At 32.1% G+C, this 10,301-nt stretch overlaps 1 long non-coding RNA gene across 1 annotated transcript in view; it reads left to right on the forward strand.

The window, feature by feature from the left end:
* Nucleotides 1-2,970: 2,970 nt before the first annotated feature.
* The window catches only part of LOC140046073 (uncharacterized), an 80,569-nt gene continuing 73,238 nt past the window's right edge, over nt 2,971-10,301 (forward strand). The window contains exon 1 of the long non-coding RNA XR_011844729.1: nt 2,971-3,058. This is a non-coding gene — a long non-coding RNA (uncharacterized lncRNA). The remainder of the gene's footprint in view (nt 3,059-10,301) is intronic.

A 10,301-nucleotide genomic window follows, 5' to 3' on the forward strand; every position in this document is an offset into this window, starting at 1 on the left:
AAAAATTGCAATACAATAAAATTACAGATTTTAATTCGAAATTCAGAGGCTTAAAAGGTAATCTTGGTGAACACTACAAGGGTGATCACTATCTTTTGCTCAAATTCTGCCTAAGTTATCACTTACCTTTCAGGCTTTTCATTTAATAGCACATAAATTGTTCAATAAACTTGTGTTAAAATGTTAATATCAAACGTACTAATGTCTGTTGTTGGAGAGTACAAAGGTCACAGAAGTTAGGCTGCTGAATATCTTGTAGTACTAAGTATATATATATAGGCATATTTTGAACTTTAAAGGTCACTTCTTTTTAAAATTGAAAAAATGGATTGACACAGTTATTGCGCATCAGTTTTTTGCACGCAGTATTTTATTTATGCATTATGAAAAATGGAAAAAGTGGCTACCCTAAATCTGATTAAAATTGCCTCAAATGACGCTAGAACGCGTTGCTTCCAGGGGCTTCGCCATCTGGACCCCCACCGGGGGCCCTTGGCGGCCCCTCCCTGACACCCAGCCTAGAGAGAGATTAACCAAATTATTAACCAAATAACTGATACGTTTTTCTGATACTCACAATTGCCTACAGGGATGTTTTTGCCGTTTTTTTAGGGTGTAAAGTATAGCAGCCAAACTGAATGGCAGCCATTTGTTGTGTATTAATTAAAGAAAAGTCATAATTGCCGTTTGGGAAAATGAATCCACAAAACAATGTTTCCAGTTGTTGATCTTTCAATCAATTATTATGAACAAAATAATAATCTTCATTCAGTAACGCCAGCATACAAGTCATCTTCATTCAGTAACACCAGCATACAGGTCGTCTTCATTCAGTAACGCCAGCATACAGGTCATCTTCATGTAGTAACACCAGCATACAGGTCGTCTTCATTCAGTAACGCCAGCACACAGGTCATCTTCATTCAGTAAAACCAGCATACAGGAGTCATCTGCATGCAGTAACACCAGCATACATCTCATCTTCATTCAGTAACACCAGCATTTATACAGGTCATCTTCATTCAGTAATATGCAGACATACAGGAGTCATCTCAGGGCTCGAAATTTACTTTTTTTTCGACTAGCAAACTTTGCTAGTTGTAAAAAAATTAACTAGCAAAATCAGCAGCATAACTAGCAATCACAATTTTTTTCGGTAAAATAGTTAAATTCTACATAAATCTGAATTTATTTAGGTGTAGACCTAGGCCTAGCTTTTAGGTGTAGGCCTAGCTAGCTAGGCAAAGCTGTAGTAGTAGTAGTACTCTTTTTAGCCAAATTAAAAAAAGATCAAGACATGCTTTCATGCTAGCCAAATCATGGTCGTTTCGGCCTATGGACGATTCGTCCCACTTTTTTTAGGTTGAAACATCAAACTTTTAAAATTTGAAGCGGAACAAAATTGACTAGGCCTATGTATAAAATATTATTGCCGATGAAAAAACTGAGTTTTATATTGTTTATATCCAGACGTAATTAAAACATTAAATTTAATTGCCACCGAGCGAAATTGGTAGGCCCTAAACTAATCCGTCCAAGCTACGCCCGCCGTCTCTCGCGCTCCACTCGTACGTCTCTATCCAGGAAATTCACTATCGCACGAGAGAGGCATGATGTTGGAATAATAGTGGGCTGATCAATAGTTTGAAAACAGCTTACGGCATTTCTTAAGTGAATTTTTATTCAACGTATTCTTCTTTGATGAATCCTTTGCCCATTGCAGTGTATATCCATGGAGTATACTCCATGGTATATCAGTAATTAAAGTTGTGATGCGAAAGTGTGTGTAATTTAATTCCACAGGTAAACAATAGGCATAAGCAAATCCATCGCACAAACAACAGGTACCTCGTGGTGTGCCGAGGAGACGTTCTTCTCGAGCGCGAGATCATAAACAAAATTGGAAGAGTCCATTAAGTGGGGGGTGTTTACTATTTACGAATCTATTAAATACGCGCTTTGACCACTGTGTAGGCAAAATATTTATTTCGTTAAATCCCTAAATTGATAATCGCGTATTCTGTAATCACGTGACTGATGATGTAATCCTTAGCGACGTACTAAATGCACATGCTTTTGTGTTGGGGGAAAAGCTTGCTGTTTATAATGCACATCGTTAACAACTATGCTACCACATGATTCACGGTGCTATTCGCGTTTCCTTGACGTAAATTGGCGGCGTGTAAATGAAACAATTGTTTTCACCAAATTGGTTCCTATTAGCCGTTGTCGACATAGCGATTGGCGGCTAGCGTGGCTAAGCTAAAAAGTACGTATTTTTTCAAAATTCACACTAGCAAACATTTGCTAGTTTTGAAATTTTCAACTAGCAATTATCAAGAATCTACTAGCAAAATGCTAGTTTGCTAGCGTGAATTTCGAGCCCTGCATCTTCATGCAGTAACACCAGCATACAGGTCATCTTTCATTCATTTAATGCAAAGGTTTCTGTCTGATGGAATTATGTTTTACATTTCATATTTTCAGAAGAGAATGTGTAGGCTTACTTTTACACTAGAAGCTGTCGGCATTAATAATTGTTAAATGAAGACACTGTATTTTTGCAATGGAAAGGTACGTTTTTAACAATTATTTCAAACAAAAATAACCAGCTCCAATATGTGTTGATATTATTGAAATATGTAACTATTAAAAACAAATTAAAATGTTTGAATAGTTATATTGACATACATATATATAACATACTTTATAATCAGAATTTATAGTTCAAACAAAAAGAAAACACTTTGATTTTAAGATATTCTTTTGAGAAAAATACTTCAAACTTTCTTAAAAGATTATAAAATCCAAAATTATTTCTTTCTTTCTTTAAAAATTATGAAATCATAAATATTACAATTAAAGCGCTTATTCTCATTAAATATAATAATAATAATATTTCCATCAATCATCATTCTCATTAAATACACGGGTATAAATGGATTATTTCTTACATTTTAACAGGAAACATTTGGTAGAAGCTTTGTCAAGGAATGATTTGAAAACAATTAAACAAATCTGTAAGACGCAACCAGATCTTCTGAAATCTATCAATGAGGTATAAAAACAGATATATTTTTATAATATTATCAAAGAAGAAATTCTTTTCATTAAAGTTTAAAATTATAGAGGATGTAATTTTATTTAATAGTTTAAAGCTTTTTTACTTAATGAATTACAATTCTTTTGCATTATCACACTGATGATGGAGGTATAACCTGCATATACTGATTAACCACATTAGGCTAAAAATAATAATATAAATACACACTGATGATGGAGGTATAACCTGCATGTACTGATTAACCACATTAGGCTAAAAATAATAATATAAATACACACTGATGATGGAGGTATAACCTGCATGTACTGATTAACAACATTAGGCTAAAAATAATAATATAAATACACACTGATGATAGGGGTATAACCTGCATGCACTGATTAACAACATTAGGCTAAAAATAATAATATAAATACACACTGATGATGGAGGTATAACCTGCATGTACTGATTAACCACATTAGGCTAAAAATAATAATATAAATACACACTGATGATGGAGGTATAACCTGTATGTACTGATTAACCACATTAGGCTAAAAATAATAATATAAATACACACTGATGAAGGAGGTATAACCTGCATGAACTGATTAACCACATTAGGCTAAAAATAATTTGCTAGTGTAATAGGCTAACATTCTATAGATATGCTGTGGTAAACCATTCTATTTTGTTCTACTCATTTATTAATAATGATAATTATGATTATTTACCACAATATTTAGCAGCAATTGTTGTTGTTTGTATTGACAAAAAACAAACAATTTCACATAATGTCTGTTGTCAGTATTTATAAACTTCATTATGATTCCTTTCCAGTATGGTGACACTCCATTACATTCATATCTGGTGATTGGATATACACCTACCTTAGAAATAGTGACGTGTCTCATTCAGCATGAGGCACCATTAGCATTGCAAAATAAGGTAATGTACAGGGATTTGCTAGTGTAATAGGCTAACATTCTATAGATATGCTGTGGTAAACCATTATATTTTGTTCTACTCATTTATTAATAATGATAATTATGATTATTTACCACAATATTTAGCAGCAATTGTTGTTGTTTGTATTGACAAAAAACAAACAATTTCACATAATGTCTGTTGTCAGTATTTATAAACTTCATTATGATTCCTTTCCAGAATGGTGACACTCTATTACATTCATATCTGTGGAGTGGATATACACCTACCTTAGAAATAGTGACTTGTCTCATTCAGCATGGGACACCAGTAGCATTGCAAAATAAGGTAATGTACAGGGATTTGCTAGTGTAATAGGCTAACATTCTATAGATATGATGTGGTAAACCATTCTATTTTGTTCTACTCATTTATTAATAATGATAATTATGATTATTTACCACAATATTTAGCAGCAATTGTTGTTGTTTGTATTGACAAAAAACAAACAATTTCACATAATGTCTGTTGTCAGTATTTATAAACTTCATTATGATTCCTTTCCAGGATGGTGACACTCCATTACATATATATCTGTGGAGTGGATATACAACACCTACCTTAGAAATAGTGACGTGTCTCATTCAGCATGGGGCACCAGTAGCATTGCAAAATAAGGTATTGTACAGGGATTTGCTAGTGTAATAGGCTAACATTATATAGATATGCTGTGGTAAACCATTCTATTTTGTTCTACTCATTTATTAATAATGATAATTATGATTATTTACCACAATATTTAGTAGCAATTGTTGTTGTTTGTATTGACAAAAAACAAACAATTTCACATAATGTCTGTTGTCAGTATTTATAAACTTTATTATGATTCCTTTCCAGAATGGGAACACTCCATTACATTCATATCTGGGGAGTGTATATACACCTAACTTAGAAATAGTGACGTGTCTCATTCAGCATGGGACACCAGTAGCATTGCAAAATAAGGTAATGTACAGGGATTTGCTAGTATAATAGGCTAACATTCTATAGATATGATGTGGTAAACCATTCTATTTTGTTCTACTCATTTATTAATAATGATAATTATGATTATTTACCACAATATTTAGCAGCAATTGTTGTTGTTTGTATTAACAAAAAACAAAAAATTTCACATAATGTCTGTTGTCAGTATTTATAAACTTCATTATGATTCCTTTCCAGGATGGTGACACTCCATTACATTCATATCTGGTGCATGGATACGCTATCTTAGAAATAGTGACGGGTCTCATTCAGCATGGGGCACCAGTAGCATTGCAAAATAAGGTAATGTACAGGGATTTGCTAGTGTAATAGGCTAACATTCTATAGATATGCTGTGGTAAACCATTCTATTTTGTTCTACTCATTTATTAATAATGATAATTATGATTATTTACCATAATATTTAGTAGCAATTGTTGTTGTTTGTATTGACAAAAAACAAACAATTTCACATAATGTCTGTTGTCAGTATTTATAAACTTCATTATGATTCCTTTCCAGGATGGTGACACTCCATTACATTCATATCTGTGGGGTGGATATACACCTACCTTAGAAATAGTGACTTGTCTCATTCAGCATGGGACACCAGTAGCATTGCAAAATAAGGTATTGTACAGGGATTTGCTAGTGTAATAAGCTAACATTATATAGATATGCTGTGGTAAACCATTCAGCAGCAATTGTTGTTGTTTGTATTGAAAAAAAACAAACAATTTTACATAATGTCTGTTGTCAGTATTTATAAACTTCATTATGATTCCTTTCCAGGATGGTGACACTCCATTACATATATATCTGAGGAGTAGTTTTGTTTTGATTTAGATATTCATTTATAAGTCAACTATAATTGTAATGTGTTGTTGTTGTTTTAATATTTCATTTGTATCTGGATAGTATCCAAATATTATTTTCTTTGAAAGTTTATAGTAAAACTATTTGTTGTTTTATATTATGGCTCAAACATTTTAACACATCTACCTACTGTTCCAAAGTAAACTTTTATTCAATTTATCTCTCTCTCTCTCTCTCCTCCATCTTTCAATGTTGAAGGAGGTAGACTATAAACAGCAGCACTCAAGTTTTGGTTTGGATACAGGAGTTATAGGTGGCGCACTGTACAAGTTGATTTCATTTATTAGCAAATATTAATTTCTATTCACGTCCTAATTTACAACCAATGTTAAAAAATAGTAAATCTATGTGTTATCACGTGATGCTCTTTCATCCAATCTCTAGATGGTAAATGTTTGAGCAATGACTGTATGTATGTGATGCGTATTAAAGTGTGTTATATTGTATATCAATAATTTCTCAAAAACTACTAATAGTAACTAAACCCATTTTTTTAATAGGATGGAAATACACCTGTCTCTGTTTTAGAAAGTAACAGGCGGATCGGGGACCAGAGAAAAACTGAAATTTTAAACTTCTTTAAAAGTAAGTGAAGTTTTAATTATTAAAATTTTGGAATCAACTAGTTTTCATTACAAACGATAAAGATTTGATTTCTTGTCCCAAATGAAGAAGAATGTCCAGATAAAGAAAATTAACATTTATGATATCATTCACAGGTTCAGATGGCAATAGATTAAATAATCCACTGGGATTGTAGTAAACATGGAAGTTGTGATATGTTGCAAGATGTAAAAACCTTATTTTTTATGATTTGAAAATTGCAAATAAATTAGAAAAATTATTTTGCCATTACGATAAAAATACACAAAAATGCAAACTTTAAAATTCCTTTGAATTAACAATATTGAATAAATTTGGCCACACTTTTTTTTTATGGAACGTCATTTTTCACATCAAATCAATCTCTTTATTCATCAATACATCAAAACAATTATACATAAACAAATTAAAGATGTGAAGATGAAAGGGACCTCCAAGAAACCCAAAGGGACTTGTGATAAAAGGACCACTATAAGCTAGTTACAAAAAAAACATACAAAAAATAAATTAATAAAATTAATAAAAATCCTGTATAGACAAATACACGGGATGCGCACTGTTAAGGAATATTTGAACTTTATTAATTGCATATAAATGTAAATGTAGAATTTTTTTTTTTTAATGTAATCTATTTTATATATACCGTAGTTCCCCGGGTATAATCCCACCCCCCTTGTACGTGAAATTTTCCCGAATTTGGGAGGTGGGACTATACCCGGGGATTTTCCGGTGCATGAACTGAAAATGACAATATTTCTTCTGGCTACGATTTAGGCTATCTAAAGCTTCCGATGTAGGCCTAGACATTAGACTGCCAGGTCATCTAGGCCTAGGCGGCCTAATTGGTCTATGCCTACTGTATAGATTTTCTCCCAGATTTCTACTTAAAAAATACCCTAAAATGTGATCTGGGCCTGGCTTCCTAAATAATATCGACATAACTCATACGAGTTCTCCGTCTCTCCCGATTCCCCACGCTCGAGCTCTGTGCAAATCGCATGTTGTTGCATGTGACACGAACTACAGTACTGCTCCGGTCGGTATAGATGGCGGTGTTTTTTTTTATGGTAATCAAGCATGCTGCGCAGTAGTGTAAACAAGGCATGCAGTATGTACACGGCGAGCGAGTGTGCGGCGAATGCATGATGTACAGAACACGAAGATCGGGGCGATGATATTAAGGTTGTATTCAATTTTACGATGGCCAATGTTTGATGAGTTTTAAAGGCCAGGTGCGGGCAAAAAATTTCTATTGATCATACATTCCAATAATTATCGATCTATAGTTTCCCTTATGTTTCATATTTTTTGGGATTTTATTTGTGTTACACAAGCTTGTTAAAAATAAGCACTTTCTTATCAGTGGGGGGATAGTTCAAATTACACAGTAAAATCTCTATTCTTTTATACACAAATTTTGTAAATAGAGAGGCATTTTAAAAAGCTATGAGAAATAAACGGTGTGGTAAAAAAAGTTATCAGATGACTAAATATAGGTAATATAACTTGAATATTACATTTCTGATATTTTTATTCAACTTCAGATTTTTATTTTCATGCTATAGCAAAAATTAACCACCGTATATCCACCACTTTTTTCACCGTCTAGGGAGTCACCAGACATGTTATTACATTAGGTTAACTACCTAACTACTGAAAAAAGGTCTTCCTGGTTTTTATGGAAGAATTTGGCCAAATTTTGTATTTGACCATATTAAGGGAAATTCATGTTTTTTCGTCTTGATTTCTGTTACAAATATTTGATTTATGTACAATTAACCAAATATTATATTTAAAATTCATGCCTGTACCTGAGCTTTAAGTCAGCCGAATTCAGAGAAATTACTCTATTTTTGGGTGAGAATTTCTTTTAAAAAAATCCTAATGATAAATTATACACTGCGACTTTGCCCGGGGATATGCTTGCGTGCGAAGGTAATCGTAAAGTCGGGGGTGGGATTATACTCGAGGTGGGATACCCGAGGAACTACGGTAATGGTATTATTTAAAATACAAACAATTTACGATAGGAGGAGATAAATATTGAATTTAACAAGGCCATATAGATGTCTGCAGTCGCTTGCTCAAGTTAGTGTTTACCAACCGACCGACATAGTGAGTTGTAGAGTGGCGTTGCACGTGACTAAAAATCTAATTTTCTTGTTAAATCCCATTTTTTGTTTCCACAATGAATGAATTTTCTTCACATACTTTTAAGCCAGCTTAAGAATACTATTTCTCTGTATGTAAAATTAAGCATCATACATAATGTATTTTACCTTGGCTCCTACAATTGTATTATCTTACGACTTACTTCCCATGCAAATAGGCACAAAATATTAAGTAATATTTGAGCATAAACGCTTAAATAATTTTAAAAGTTGTTATAAATTAATGAGCTCAGTAGAGTACTTACACACAGAATAATAGAATATTGCATTCATATTTTGTTTCTTTTTCTTCCCAACTTTTTGTTACTTTTTTCTGGGAGCCTAGGCTTAAAGTTTTATACTTTTAAGGTTTCCTTCCACACATACTATGTTTTATTAATTATTATCTTACATGTTTATATAATTATTATTTTATGTATTTTTAATATGTGTGGAGAATATTTATTCAATATCTATTGAATATTGCATAAACAAATTGAATTTAATTGCAAATATTTATCCTTGGCTTGGTGTAGGCCTACTATAAAAGGTTGAGAATACAGAACCAAAACTGATAGTAATGTATGACAAAGTGAACAAACTTTTATAGAAGGAACTTTCTTAGCCAATACATACAAGATTAAACCATTAGGTAAGAGTTAAAAATCTATTTCAAAGACCCATTCCCTACAATTTTCGAGGTTTTGTAAAAATAATGCAATATTACTTTAAAAACATTAAACCAGGTTATTCCTTGTCTAAGATGTACGTTTTATGGTAATTTATGATAAAATGAGAGAAACAATGTACTCGCAGTTTATTTATTATTATATAGTTTATTAAAATCATTAATAAACTTATATTATATATTTGATACTTTCTGATCGTACCAGACGTAGCGATAGCCAGTGGAACAAAGCAAATCGTTAACTTGTTTAGCCCAACAATGTTCATTTTTATTAGTTTTTCTTAGTTGAAACGTGTAACATTTAAAAGGAAATCTATTTTTATCCATTTCAGTGATTTGTAACCAATAACGAATAATAGAAATAAAGCAATCAATGTTTAAGCGTAGTCTGCTTAATTCTGATCTAACAGCCACGCTGGGTGCGCTGTTTCCAATGCCTAAAATAAATCTTGAAAAACGTGTCTGTAAATGATCAATTGGTGATAAATTCGAAAAGCCCCATGTCTCACTCCCGTAAATTAAAATTGGTAAAACTTTGTCAAAAATGTGTTTCCATATATTCTCTGGTAGGTATTTTGTTTTGCTATTAATTGATTGTTAGTACGTACGTTATTTGCTTTTTGAAAATTGTTTTCAATTGTGTTATTCCACTTACCATTTGAATTGAAAACCACTTCCAAGTAAGTATACGATTTAACAACTTCCATTTTAATGTTTATGTAATACTGTACCATTTTTCATATTTTCTTAATTTTTCACCTTTTTTAAATACCACTATTTTTTATTTGTTTACATTTACACTAAGACCCCATGTGTCACAAAATATTTCCAATATAATTATTAAATTTTGTAAGCCTTTACTGTGTCTGCGAATAGTAATAAATCAGCAGCATATAGCAGATGGTTTATAAAGCAATCCCCGAATGGTATTTTTTCGTTATTTTGATTTAGCTAGTAATTCATAAATATATTAAATAGAGATAAT

Source organism: Antedon mediterranea, chromosome 4 (genome assembly GCF_964355755.1).
Source record: "Antedon mediterranea chromosome 4, ecAntMedi1.1, whole genome shotgun sequence".
In the NCBI taxonomy this organism is placed as follows: Eukaryota; Metazoa; Echinodermata; class Crinoidea; order Comatulida; family Antedonidae; genus Antedon; species Antedon mediterranea.